This window comes from Chelonia mydas, chromosome 1, assembly GCF_015237465.2.
Source record: "Chelonia mydas isolate rCheMyd1 chromosome 1, rCheMyd1.pri.v2, whole genome shotgun sequence".
Lineage (NCBI taxonomy): Eukaryota > Metazoa > Chordata > Testudines > Cheloniidae > Chelonia > Chelonia mydas.
The window spans coordinates 330324445-330338853 of NC_057849.1; the positions used below are offsets into that span (position 1 = coordinate 330324445).

The 14409-nt window shown below is 41.5% G+C and overlaps 1 long non-coding RNA gene across 1 annotated transcript; it reads right to left on the reverse strand.

Moving 5' to 3' along the window:
* Positions 1 to 1435: 1435 nt before the first annotated feature.
* On the reverse strand, positions 1436 to 4834 carry LOC122462366. The gene is made up of 3 exons (XR_006284869.1): positions 4670 to 4834; positions 1769 to 1972; positions 1436 to 1593 (listed from the first exon to the last, which is right to left on the reverse strand). It is a non-coding gene; the product is annotated as an uncharacterized LOC122462366 (long non-coding RNA).
* Between the last annotated feature and the right edge of the window lie 9575 nt (positions 4835 to 14409).

Consider the following 14409-nt stretch of genomic DNA (forward strand, 5'->3'; position numbering starts at 1 on the left):
CTAACAGATCCCTTCAGATCTGCACAGATTCCAAGGGACCTAGTGGTCAGGGACATCTGCATGGAGTCTACAGATTATTCTTGAGACTATGACTCCTTGAGAATTTAGTTTCTGAAAAAGCCACTCTGCCAGGCCCTTCCCTGCTGTGAATTCTACTTCCTCTGTAATCTTCTCTCATAGGAGAAAGGAAGATTTCACAGTACAGAGGGGGACAAGGGAAAGTTAATGTTGACATTTAGGATACCATGGGGGATGTCTATTCCCCATCTGCTCTGAACCCCGGAGTGTCTTCTTTCTCCCCCGTTCAACCCTCTCATTCCCCATATCTACTGGGTTCTCATGTTCACCACTCCACAGTGTCGCATATGCATGTACCAGAAGGGTCACTGAGACTATGATTCATCCACTGCACAGAAACACCAAGCTATAGACCCCTTTCCTTACTAAATCAGGAAGCATGCCAGGTCCTCAGCGGGTGTGAATCAGCAGCACTCTGTTGACAGTGGAACCACACCAGCTCACAGCTGCTCCTAACCTGGCCCACAGCATTCAAGAGTCAGCATCTAGTCGTCTGAACATGGGACTGGGAAACAGGAACTCCCAAGTACTAATCCGGGCTCTGATTACCTCTGTGCATTTTGAGGGGGGGAAAGCCTCTGAGATAAACAATAAGTGTCAAGTACTATTACTCAGACTTGTAGTAGACTCGGAGCATTGTTCATAATCTCCATGGTTTCCAGTTATCAAACACACAAGGGCATTAGTTTATACAAAATAACGGATATTTCTTAGCCTCACTGTAACTTCTAAAAACTAAGGAATGCAATTATGTATAAGGACTCTACACATGCTATATATTAATTTCTGTACACCTTTCTATTGTGCTTTTCACTGGAATTAAGGTTTCATGGGTGTGCATAACCCTTCTTTCACAAGGCTTAAGCAAGCGCATTTATGGGTGAAACTCATACTCAATATGGGTATGGGAAAAAGCACTTCATGTAATCCTCATAAATCCTGCCAAGACGCAAGTTCTACTTTAGTCGAGACATTCCAGGCTAGAGCAAAATCCAACCCCATGTGTTAATTGGATATTATTACTTGCTGTACCATTACTTGCTGTACCTCAAGGGGCTCTTATAAGAACAGGCAAATATGAGATTGGCTAGTGCATTAATCATTTGTCTTAGGAGACGAAGTCCTGGTTTGAATCACATGAGATTTTAGTGACTCCTCTTAGACCCGGATTGTCAATTATACAAGACTATGACCCAGCACTAGCTCTCTTCTGAAGAAAAGGTCAAGGGCTGGAATGACAGGGAACATGGCAGTTCAGAACTGAGATGTGATGGAAGGGCTGTGAATCCAACAGTATGCCTTCCCACAATATGCCCTGCTTAAGCAAATGCATCTCCATGGGATAGGGAGTAGACAAGCTGGAAGAGCACCCGGAGCTATTTACACAACTGGAACCATTTCATCTTCACTCAAGTGAAGCAAATAGCTATAAAAGCATTCTCCATTCCAGCCATCCAAGAACAACATGACACAGTGGACATCCTGAAGAGTAAGTTGCCATGGGCATACAGGCATCTGAAAGAGAGAATACACACACTAAACCAAACCAACCCCAAAGTAATTTCAGTTCTTATTAATGCAAATTTGCTGTCACTCAATGTTAAAAGTATCCTAGAAACTTAGGGAAAAATGCCTGGATGCTGGGTAAGGTCCTCCTCTGAGACGAGACTGGAAAGAAGCAAATACTCACAACATCAACAGCAGCCAGGGGTGGGATCCTTTATTTTTTCACATCAGGCTCCACAGACACTGGTTCCACTTGACTAATTCTCCAAGCCTGTGTATCTAAGCTCTCTACACAAACATGCTCCTCAACTGGTGTTTCTCAGGGAAGGCTCCTGGCAAAGATCGTTTATTTTTTTTCAGTGATTCTAATCAGAGTCACCAGCAGCTTCTGTGAAACAGGATTGTTAATTACTTTGATTGCTGATGTAGCTCAGTTTAAACACAGCCACCCAATTTCTTCCTCAATCATACTATAGAAACCCACTGATTTTAATGGAGCTGCCTCAGTGAGCCAGAGCAGAATTTTGTCCAGTGTAACGGCAATAAGGTCTTGCTACTGCCCAGGGTTAAAGCAGGTTTGACGGAAATCGGTCCTTCTCTTTGCTGAGGCTTCTCCACATTTGTGCCCCTGTCCCCTAAAAAATTAAACAACGATTTGTTTTTTTCCCTTTGCATATGGCATGAGCAGAAATTCCCATGGCAACTCAGCCATTCAATGCCAAACACAATAAAACCACAGCACGACCGCAGAAATTATTCACAGTCATAATTTAGCTCCATATCCCCACAAGCACTTTGCTAGCTCTGAAATGCCTAGGGCCTTCTTTCTTCATAAAGAAGGAATTGGAAAAAGTGTTACAAGAACTTTCTTCAGGTTCTTTGCACCTAAGGCTCTTCAAAGAGACGTCACTTTGCCAGCTCTCATTGGAGACCTGGAGGTTTTTATCTCAGAGAATGATCTAACCTGCAACACACTAGCCTGAAGAATGCACTCTGCACTTTTTTCAGAGTAGCAGCCATGTTAGTCTGTATCCACAAAAAGAAAAGGTGTACTTGTGGCACCTTAGAGACTAACAAATGTATTTGAGCGTAAGCTTTCGTGAGCTACAGCTCACTTCATCGGATGCATTCAGTGGAAAATACAGTGGGGAGATTTATATACACAGAGAACATGTAGATCCTTGATGATGTGTTTCTTTGGGCCAACAAAGAAAATAACAGAACACCACTAGCCATCACCTTCAGCCTCCAACTAAAACCTCTCCAACGCATGATCAAGGATCTATAATCTATCCTGAAGGACGACCCATCACTCTCACAGATCTTGGGAGACAGGCTAGTCCTTGCTTACAGACAGCCCCCCAACCTGAAGCAAATACTCACCAGCAACCACACACCACACAACAAAAACACTAACCCAGGAACCTATCCTTGCAACAAAGCCCGTTGCCAACTCTGTCCACATATCTATTCAGGGGACACCATCATAGGGCTTAATCACATCAGCCACACTATCAGAGGCTCATTCACCTGCACATCTACCAATGTGATATATGCCATTATGTGCCAGCAATGCCCCTCTGCCTCGTACATTGGCCAAACTGGACAGTCTCTACGTAAAAGAATAAATGGACACAAATCAGACATCAAGAATTATAACATTCAAAAATCAGTTGGAGAACACTTCAATCTCTTTGGTCACTCCATTACAGACCTAAAAGTGGCAATTCTTCAACAAAAAAACCTTCAAAAACAGACTCCAAGGAGAGACTGCTGAATTGGAATTAATTTGCAAACTGGATACAAGTAACATAGACTTGAATAAAGACTGGGAGTGGATGGGTCATTACACAAGGTAAAACTATTTCCCCATGTTTATCCCCTCCCCCCCCACCTCTAGTGTTCCTCACACGTTCTTGTCAACTGCTGGAAATGGTCCACCTTGATTATCACTACAAAAGGTTCCCCCCCACCCCCCGCCGCTCTCCTGCTGGTAATAGCTCACCTTACCCGATCACTCTTGTTACAGTGTGTATGGTAACACCCATTGTTTCATGTTCTCTGTGTATATAAAATCTCCCCACTGTATTTTCCACTACATGCATCCGATGAAGTGAGCTGTAGCTCACGAAAGCTTATGCTCAAATAAATTTGTTAGTCTCTAAGATGCCACAAGTACTCCTGTTCTTTTCACTCTGCACTTTGTGATCTCTGGGCCATGTGTATGGGCCCCACCAGGGATGATTATTCTTTTTGGTGACTTGACCTGCAGTTATATTGCTTAGGGATGTGGTGCTTTTATCTCTCCCAAGTTAGCAGTGCTAGTACTTTGGCTTTGAGCCCCTAGCTGTTGCCAAGATGTAGTTCTGATAGAGTAGGTGCTAATCTTCCCTCTGAGTTCTGGATGTTTGTCCAAGAATGGTGCTAGGAAGCACTGTGCTGGGGGAGATGCTCTCTTTCAGAGGAGATATAGAAGAGGAGAGTCCTGACAGTGATAATAGGAGACCATATGTAAGAATAGGGGAATAAACCATAATGCCCTGCCCAAGTCAATGGGGCCCTTTTTGTCCATCTGTGACTGGCCCTCTCCAGGGTATGACCCACTTCTTGCTTTCCTGGTAAACCCTGTTATTTACACTGCTGTAGTAACTAGAGGGCTTCACCCAGGGATCTCTACTGTGCTCGTAGATTGAACCGGGGACCTCTGGAGCTTAGTGCATGAGCCTCTACCACATGAGCTAAAAGCCAACCGGCTGTTAGCTAAGGCTGTAAAGCAGACTCAGTCTCTCTCTCTCTAAGTGGTCTCAGTGCCACTAGATGGGACAGAACCCCACACCCAGAAGGTGTGTGGGTTACACTAGGACTGTATGCAATATCAAAAAGTGATGCCCACCCGAGAAAGCTTGCAATTTAGGTATATGACAAGACACAACAGGTGGATACAAAGAGGTAAAAGTGAAACAATTACAGTTCTGGTCATACACGGGGAGCCACAATATGCCAGCTGGCTAGCCATTATCAAGTGTTTTGTAAGCATTGTGGTGAAGGCTTATTCAAGGGGAGATTTTAAGAAGGATAGCGTTACCGTAAGGGCTGTGCTGATTTGTATAGATCTCCCATGCATGAAGAGTGACACAGGAGAAAAAAGCATATAAGAGATTACAGGAGCAGAGAAAATAGTCCTCGGTAGGCAGCTAACTCAGAGGTGCCAAAGGAATGCTGGCCACCACACTGTTTCTCTGATAATGGGGTGCAGTTTCCTTGTCTGTTACAGCTGGAAAAAATAGGCTTCAGAGATGTATCCAGATGACTCCAGGGCTGCACTCTGCAAGTATGATATACAAAATGTTTATCATTTGTGACACCTTCATGTAGTCCTATAACTCAAATCCCTTTCTCGTTTTAATATGACACCAGCATTTCCCCCCTCTCCAAACAACAGACTATTTTAATTAGAAATTTGGCCAATATTTCACTAGTACTAAGGAGGATCATTATACTAGCTAGAGTCATAGGAATTCTGTAATGAAGACAGCCAAAATGTCTATGAGAGATCTGTTTAAATATGGTCTTTCCATTAGGAAGGGGCACACCTTATCCACACCAAAGATGACAGATACAGATTAGAGCTAGACCATGATCAGAAAGTGCTCAAATGACAATGACTCGTGTGATGTTAATATACTGTCTGTTTGGGGTTTGTTTGTTTTTTTGCTGCAGTACTTCCCACAATCAGGCCGCTGAACTGTAAAGTGGCTGCAATGGCAGAGCTAAGAGATTCCAGGGCAATAAGGAATCTTGACATAGGGCAGATTTTTCTTAACTTTCACAGGCTGTTGCAGGGGTCTGGCTGAAGAAAACCTAGTGAGCTTCGTTGCCTATAAGAACCTGGGTAAGACATTTGGACAAAGGCATCCAGTTAAAGCCCTGACTCTGCCTGAAGTAATCCAGTACCTAATCGCAATGGTGCGGTGGTTACTTTCTTTAGGAATACACTGTGACTGCTGCTAATCCACTCTTAGTAAATCCGTGGTCTAAACCCACCCTAAGGGATGGTAAAAAGCATTGCAGAGTCTCCATGCCCAAGTACATGATCAAAGTCTAAGGATTCGGGTTACAAGATGAAAATAATTACTTTTCTCCCAGAACAAAGTGATAATTGACTTTGGGGGAAAGAATTCAACACTACATATTTTAAATCATTTAAAAAGCAGGAGATAATATATTGAGTAAAGCTGGCTGCTTGTTATAACAGCAACCCTGGTACATTCTTAAAACCCACAGTGTAAATAGCAGTGCGGGGCATATAGTATATCTTTGTAGCATCTGAAAATTGTGTTTACACTTTTACATCTAAAGAATCAGCACTCATCATACACTTTACATGTACATCCGTGATGGAGAATAAAACTGCATTTTTGTCCTGCACCACAAAAGTTACTGGAAGGAGCTAAAAATGTCCATTATATCATTCTTTTCCTTCTTGGAAGGATTGTGTAGGAGAGCTGTGATGGTTTATACTATTATGCTCACTAATTTTACAAGACTATGATGCATTTTGTTCAAGTATACCTTGTGAGATATCATTTGAAAGGTCATAATCTGCTGAGTATTATTGTCCAGGTAAAATGTGTGTATCAACAATGTATGTGGAGTTATAAGATTCTACTATGTATCATTCTTACAACATGCTCCAAGGCTAAGACAAGCAGGCCCAAACCGGTTTTCCAGAGACAAAAAGATACATTAGCTCCCCATCCAGGTGTAAAAGAGATATCACTGGCTTAAGTAGACATCCTCCAGCAATGGGAAGGTGTAAACAAGAAATTTACATTTAATCACAGGGACAATTCAAACCTCATGTCCACAACAGACTGCGTGTCACCCGGACTCAACAAGGATGTTTCTAGCACAGGAAACTGAATTATAGAGGGGTGGAAAAACTTGATTTTACCTCTTCTCCTCCCCCCATCTCTCTGCTCATGACATTAATGACTCTCAAAGGACTGATCTAAGGGGGAGTGGTCTCAGGCTGAAAAGAGACCCAGCTTGTGAAATTTACAACAGCATATGGTGAGACAAAACCTTTGCTTTTAAGTTCACCTAGCTTGTTAAGTTAGGTATTAGCGTATGTATTACTCTTGAATTTATGTAACCAATCCTGACTTTTATGCATCATTACTTGTAATCACTTAAAATCTATATTTCTGTAGTTAATAAACGTATCTTATTGTTTTATTTTAACCAGTGTTTTTGTAGTAGTGTGTGTGTGAAACTTTATTTGGCATAACAAGGCTGATATATCATTTCCCTTTGATGAAATGATGGACTTTCTATAAGATTGCATTGTTCAGTAGTGTGCTGGACAGTACAAGACCCACATTTCTGGGGGAAAGTCTGGGACTAGGAATTTGCTCAGGTATTTAGCTGAGAGTGAATTTGCATGCTGAAGCCTGCATGAGCAGGCCAGGAGTGACTGTTCTGACAGTAAAGCAGTGTAAATGGCACCTGTGGTTAGAGAGTTAATGGGACACTGCTCTTCAACAGTCCAGATTGTACTCTAGGGAATATCACAGGAGCACAACTGGTGTGACCTTTGAGCCCGATTCTGCAAGGTCTGTAGCAGTTGAGGACACAGCACCTTGGGGGCTCATGCCCTTAGCCTGCAATGTTAGCAAAATTGAGGTAAATGTTCATTTGGGAGGAACCAGCAGGGGGTCCAGGTCTTATTACACTTATCTTTTAGAAAATGAACAAATGATATTTCCAGATGTAGACAATGGCACTTTCAAGTGATTTTCTACTTCAGATAGTGACTTTTTAAAAATGAAACTTCGTCTGGATTTCTCAAAAGGTGTGTGAATTGCCTCATGCTTTGGGACACAAGTCACTAATTTATACTGTGTATTCGGATTGTGTTTGTGTGTCCATTTTGATTTCCAGGTAAAAGCACTTAGAGCTGAGAATAAGCACTTGCAAACAATGAACAGTGGAGTTAGGAATCTTCTCCATGCTCAGATTATTATATATTTGTCCATTTTAGAGGTTTTATACCTTCATCTGAAGCATCTTGCACCAGCCACAGTCAGGCAGGATAATGGACTAGGTGGTACACAGGCTAGGAGTATACTGATCAAACCTGGATCTGTTGCTTTGACCACATCAACCCTTTCTTCATCCCTCCACTGGATCTCCTGTCACATCAGACATAAGCTACTTCTCTTCGTTTTCAAGACTCTTGATGATCTATCCCCACTCTAGCCATCATCTCTCTTTCGGAGAGGCTGACTCCTGCTTCCAATCAGTCCATGATTCCAGACTCCATTGCTCATCTAAATGTTCAAACAAAGGCAAACAAGCACCCAAGTTCTTTTGTCCACGCTGCCCCTCACACTTGGGAGGAGCTCCCTGAAAACATCCACAAAGCATCCCTGAAAACATCCATTATCCGCCTTCAGATCCCTCCATTAAAAACTGTCATGATGCCTACAAAAAAAGTTGTCAATGGCTAGGCTGCTGATATACCAAGACATTCTTGTCTGGATGGTCTCATCACTCATTACAGTGGTCTCATTGCTTCAGTCAATCTGTCTGGAATCCGCTGTTGTTCTGTCATTACACAAAGTAAAGCTATTTCCCCATGTTTATTTTTCCCCCCCACTGTTCCTCACACTTCTTGTCAACTGCTGGAAATGTCCCATCTTGATTATCACTACAAAAGGTTTTTTTTCTCTCCTGCTGGTAATAGCTTACCTTAACTGATCACTCTCATTATAGTGTGTATGGTACCACCCATTGTTTCATGTTCTCTGTATGTATAAATATCTTCTTACTATGCATCTGATGAAGTGGGCTGTAGCCCACGAAAGCTTATGCTCAAATAAATCTTAGTCTCTAAGGTGCCACAAGTCCTCCTGTTCTTTTTGCAGATACAGACTAACAGGGCTGCTACTCTGAAACATGTTGTTCTTACTTTGTAAGGTCTTTGGGGCAGGGACCATCTTTTTGTTCTGTGCTTATACAACTTAGTCCGGGGGCGGGGGGAGTGGCTGCTCCATAACTGAGGCTCCCATGGGCTATGGTAATACAATTATAATATAACTGGATGCTTCTAACCTTTGAAGCAAATCTGGGTTGATTTATAGTTTGGCATCAAAACCACACAGCACTCAGATTTTAGTGAATTTTGTTCAGGGTTTTATTCTTAAAGAGAGATTGATTTAGGGGTGCAAATCCACACAACATACCTGCACCATCTCCTGCATTATAACAGAACAACATTTTTCTTTCTTAACACAATCAAAAAAGTGTGGCTGTCCACACAGCCTCTGTCAAAGAATACTATGTATGTTCTTAAAGAAAACAAAGCAAATAAGGAAACTGTCTGCAGAGATAAGAGAGGCGGATTTAAAAGGATTGTGTTTCAATAAATTGAGGCACTCAGTGACAGCTTTAAAGCAGGGTCAAAAACATTGCAAGAAGTGTCACTTGGATAAGAAGTTAATCCAAGTTTCCATCTCTCTTCCTTTAGTGCTTGTTCAAGTGGAAGTTAAAGATCCCATAAGAGAGATATTCTGCCCTGATTCCCCCTCTCAGTATCTTCAGAGATTTCTCTAGTACCAGTACACACAGATTGGTGTGTCTCTTTTTACGTAATAACAGTTTCATTTGCCTGCAACACCATTACCACAATTTCTTCCCTAGATTTAAGATTCTCTGCTGCTATGCAAACAAACTGAAGAATCCTACTAATTTTACAGATTATTCAACTGTGTTTGCACTTAAAATATGCCAAAAGACTCAGATATTAAGGTCAGAAGGGACCATTATGATCATCTAGTCTGACTTCCTGCACAATGCAGGCCACCGAATCTCACCCACCCACTCCTGCAATAAACCTCTCACCTATGTCTGAGCTATTGAAGTCCTCAAATCATGGTTTAAAGACTTCAAGGTGCAGAGAATCCTCCAGCAAGTGACCCGTGCCCCATGCTACAGAGGAAGGCGAAAACCCCCCAGGGCCTCTTACAATCTGCCCTGGAGGAAAATTCCTTTCCGACCCCAAATATGGTGATCGGCTGAACCCTGAGCATGTGGGCAAGATTCACCAGCCAGATACCCAGGAAAGAATTCTCTGTAGTAACTCTGATCCCACCCCATCTAACATCTCATCACAGGCCATTCGGCCTATTTACCATGAATATTTAATGATCAATTAATTGCCAAAATCATGTTGTCCCATCAGATAGTAAATCTGAACAAGGTTCTTTTCCACAGGGGAGGATCTCAAGAAACTAGATAAAACCTAGTAACTGTACATCTTCACACTGACCGAACCAAAGAGTAGATTTGTATTTAGCATACAGAAAAGGAGTACTTGTGGCACCTTAGAGACTAACCAATTTATTTGAGCATAAGCTTTCGTGTAGCTCACGAAAGCTTATGCTCAAATAAATTGGTTAGTCTCTAAGGTGCCACAAGTACTCCTTTTCTTTTTGCGAATACAGACTAACACGGCTGTTGCTCTGAAACCTTTATTTAGCATAGTTTCACTTTTGATGATGCACTGTAGATGTAGTGGTTTGTAATATTGTAATACAATTAATGTTTTTCCCTGAAAGAAAAATGGCATTGTTAACGTGCTGCTGAAGGCACAAAGGGATTGTGTTTTTAGATTGAAACAAAGACTTTAAATTAAAAACAAATACATGTTCCACATCAGGCCTGATATCTGAAATGTCAGCATCATGATTTAATGACAGATCCTGCAGTTATAGATTAATAGATTGCAAAGGCAGAAGGGATCATTGTGATCATCTAGTCTGACCATCTGCATAACACAGGCCAGAGAACTTGCCCAAAATAATTCCTAGAGTGTATATTTTAGAAAAAACATCCAATCTTGATTTCAAATGGTCAGTGATGGAGAATCCACCTTGACTGTTAAATTGTTCCAATAGTTAATTACCTTCACGGTTAAAAATGTAGGCCTTATTTTCAGGCTGAATTGGTCTAGCTTCAGCCTCCAGACACTGGATTGTGTTACTCTTATTTGGTAGATTGAAGAGCCCATCATCAAATATTTGTTCCCATGTAGATACTTGATGCTGTAATAAAGTCACCCCATAATGTTGTTTTTTAAGCTAACTAGATGGAGCTCCTTGAGGCTATCAGTATAAGGCATGTTTTCTAAACCTTCAATCACACTTATGGCTCTTCTCTGAACCCTCTCCAATTTAACATCCTTCTTGAATATCAGATATCAGTCCTTACATTCAGTTATGCTTACTCACAGGAATAGTTCCTTTGAAGTCAGTGAGACTAGTTACATACAAATATCTATTTGTAGGTTTGGATAAAGAGAGAGTATGGGAGAAAGTAGCATGAGGAGAACCGAGGTCACTTTTAGCCCCCAAGTTAACAGAATTTAAGTTAAACACAATGAAGCTAAACATCCTCTTTACTCCTGCACAGAGTGAAATCAGTACATGAGCTGTAATAAGAAAAAAAGGCTTCTGAGAGTGGTATCTCAAGAGCAATCACCAGGTCAAATATGGCCTAACATTTAAGGCCCCGATTCAGGTAATTCTTAAGCATGTATTTCAGGGCTAGTCTACACTGGTAGCGCTGCCGTGGCAGTGGTTTAACGTGGTGTGTGTGGTCGTGGCAGAGTGCTGGGAAAGAGCTCTCCTAGCGCTCTAGAAAAACCACCTCCACGAGGGGTGTAGCTCCCAGCGCTGAAACTTGCTGCACTCGGGGGGTGTTTTTTCACACCCCTGAGCGAGAAAGTTGCAGAGCTGAAAATTGCTGGTGTAGAGAAGCCCCAGGTCTCAAAGTCAGAGGGATTGCTTAAGAGTTTTCTTCCACCGAGGCCTACAAGTGCCAAATAAAACTTTTTCTTACGCCAAACAAATGTTTCCACGATTGTTTAGAAGTTCCATTGCAAATGTTTTTTTAGAAAGCCAATATTCCCCTGCAATGCTTACAAGCCAGGTATTGTAACATTGTGTTTGTGAATGAGAAACTGGTTATGCAGGTTGAAGAAAAAGGAGTCCAAACTGGAACAGGTGTAGAGAAAGGCTACTAGGATGATCAGGGAAATGGAGAGCCTGGTTTACAAAAGGAAACTAAAAGAACTTGGCTTGCTAGCCTACCAGAACAAAGGCTGAGAGGGGATACCGTTGCTTTCTATAAATAGATCAGGGAGGTAAACACCAGGGAGGGAGAAATGCTATTTAAGCAGATGGACAATATGGGGACATGAACAAATGGGTCTAAACTTGGCATGAATAAATTTAGGCTGGAAATTATGTTTGTAATCGCTAGAAGAGAGAAGTTCTGGAACAGCCTTCCAACAGGAGCAGTGGGAGGCAAATAACGTAACTAGTTTTAAGATGGAGCTTGACAAATTTATGAAAAGGCTTATATGACAGGATTGCCTGTGATAGCGTAGATATCACGCTGGAGTAGATAGCCAGGGTTCCCTTCTGGTCCTATGTAAACTGAAGGCAAAATTAATGTATTGACTAGAAACAATGATTCTGACCAGTCTATTTTCATCATCCAAATGGAGAGCAAAAAGACAAATACCAATACACATTTATTTTTAAATATTAATAGTGACAAGCACATTGTTCAAAGAAGGGTTAACAGAGCTTGAAAGAGAAAGCTGAGGGTCTGATTCTTCTCACACTTACATCAGTGTTACACCAGATAACTCCGTTCTGTTGTGTTTCTAGAGGGCTGATTGTATGATTCCCAGAATAATGACTGGGTGGAAAAGACTTTCTGCAGGTAGCTGAGTTTGTGTTTCAATGATCTGTAAGACAACAAAATCCCAGAAGCGTTAAAATAATCTTGTGTTAGGGCATCTAAAGCCTGGAGTAGAAGTTTTCTTCATTACTTAAATCTAAATAAATAAAAATCTCCATTGACTTCAATTGAGTTATTCCTGCTTTACACCAGATGAAATGACAGCAGTTCCAAAGGGAACAATAGGGCAGATAAAAGAAGAATCAAGTGGCTACTCTCAGCGAATTCACAATCTGGAGAGGAAAAACTATGTTAACAATGCCAAGGGTAGGAAACTAAATGAAAGATCTTTTGTAAGATACTTCCAAACACATTTGTTAATCTCTTTAAGGTAAATAGTAAGGAGATGGTATCTCTAATATCTCTTTGCTCTTTATCTCCATTTTGAATATGTGAATTGGACAAGCACTTTGTGACACACTTTGTAAGACCACACAATACAAGCTCCAGATTACCCTCCGATGTAGTCCATTGGCTTCACGGGGGCTACTCGGGCGAGTAAAGGTTCTTAGGGCTGGGTCCTGAAATGGTATTTTAGCAGCATTCTCCTGGGCTCTTATGAAAAGGAAGACAACAGATTCAGGACAGAATGGATGTCAACACAACTCTGAGGGGTTTCTTTGTAGGACAATGCTACATGCAAATCAAGCATAAAATTGCTTATGCATAGGTTTTTGGGTGGTCCCATAAAAATGATGGCTACTGTTTTTTCCTCTTTGCTCTTTAGTTTCTGGTTGGGGTTGGGGGATTTATTGTGTGTGAAGATATTACTTTTGCCACTGGGCAAAAGTTTCAATGTCTGAAATGGGTTTGGATCCAGCAATGGCAATTGGAAGCTGGATGAAGTTATGCCTTAATTCATTTATAATTTGGTAGGGCTGAGACACAATCTGGTTTGATACAGAAAGACAGCAGAAAATATTACTGAAACTATTTCCTGAGGCACCGTGTCTTTGAATTCATTGGAAGGATTAATTAAGTTCATCACATTTTAAAATTTTGCAGATCCCTTCCAGAAAGTAATTATAGGTTATGATGTGGGTCTGTAGGTTTAATCTTGGCACATGCACATTATAAACATAATGTAATGTTCTTTAATTAGACAAATATTGTAGTAGACCACTAAAATAAATAGTCACAGACAGCACAGCTGTCCCGGGTAGATCTAAGTTTCTGGGATTTGTTTGAGCTTTTGTTATATTACTCATGTCTTCTTGTTGTGTCAGCCACTTTCAAACTAACTCCCTTGGTAATTCGTGACAAATCTGATGTATTAACCAGGAGTTTATGCTGGCAAGAATTTCAGAAAATCAGAATCTCCAACAGTCGGAGACAGGCTAGAAAAGAAAAGAAATAAAATAAATAAAATATATTGTTTATATAGCACTTTTCATCTGTAGCTCTCAAAACATTTTACTTAGGCAATAAGAATTATTGTCCTTATTTTATAGATTAGGAAACTGAGGCACATAGAGGCTAAAATGGATAGCTTAAGATCACCCAGCAGGCCACTGGCAGAGCTGGGACAAGAACCACAGTTTCTTGAGTTTCAGTCTAGGCTGTAGCTTTTCATGCAAATATGGGCTCTGCTCCTCCAGAGACTTACTCATGTAGTAACAAACATGTGAGCATCTCCAGTGGGACTGTGACTCATGTGATTGTCTTTACAGGATTAGAGCCTTAGACACAGACAGAGAGAGAGAACATGATCTCTTCTGCATACTCATGCAGGGAAGTGAGACAGTGTGAGACTCCCTTATGCCTCTGTGAGGGGTACCTGCATTGCAGCACCCTTTTCAATGGGGGAATTGCAGCTGCCACTGAGTCACCACTTCCTCTCCTGAACAGACGGGCAGGGAGCCTATGGGCAAAGGTTTGTGGCCCACGATGTATTGGAGCCAGCACAGAGGGGGAAATAAATTGATTCCCCCAGGCTCCAGGAGTGGCATCAATCTAATTCCTGCCCTCCTTCTGGAACAACACAGCTCTGTGCTGCCCTTTATCAGGCTTGAA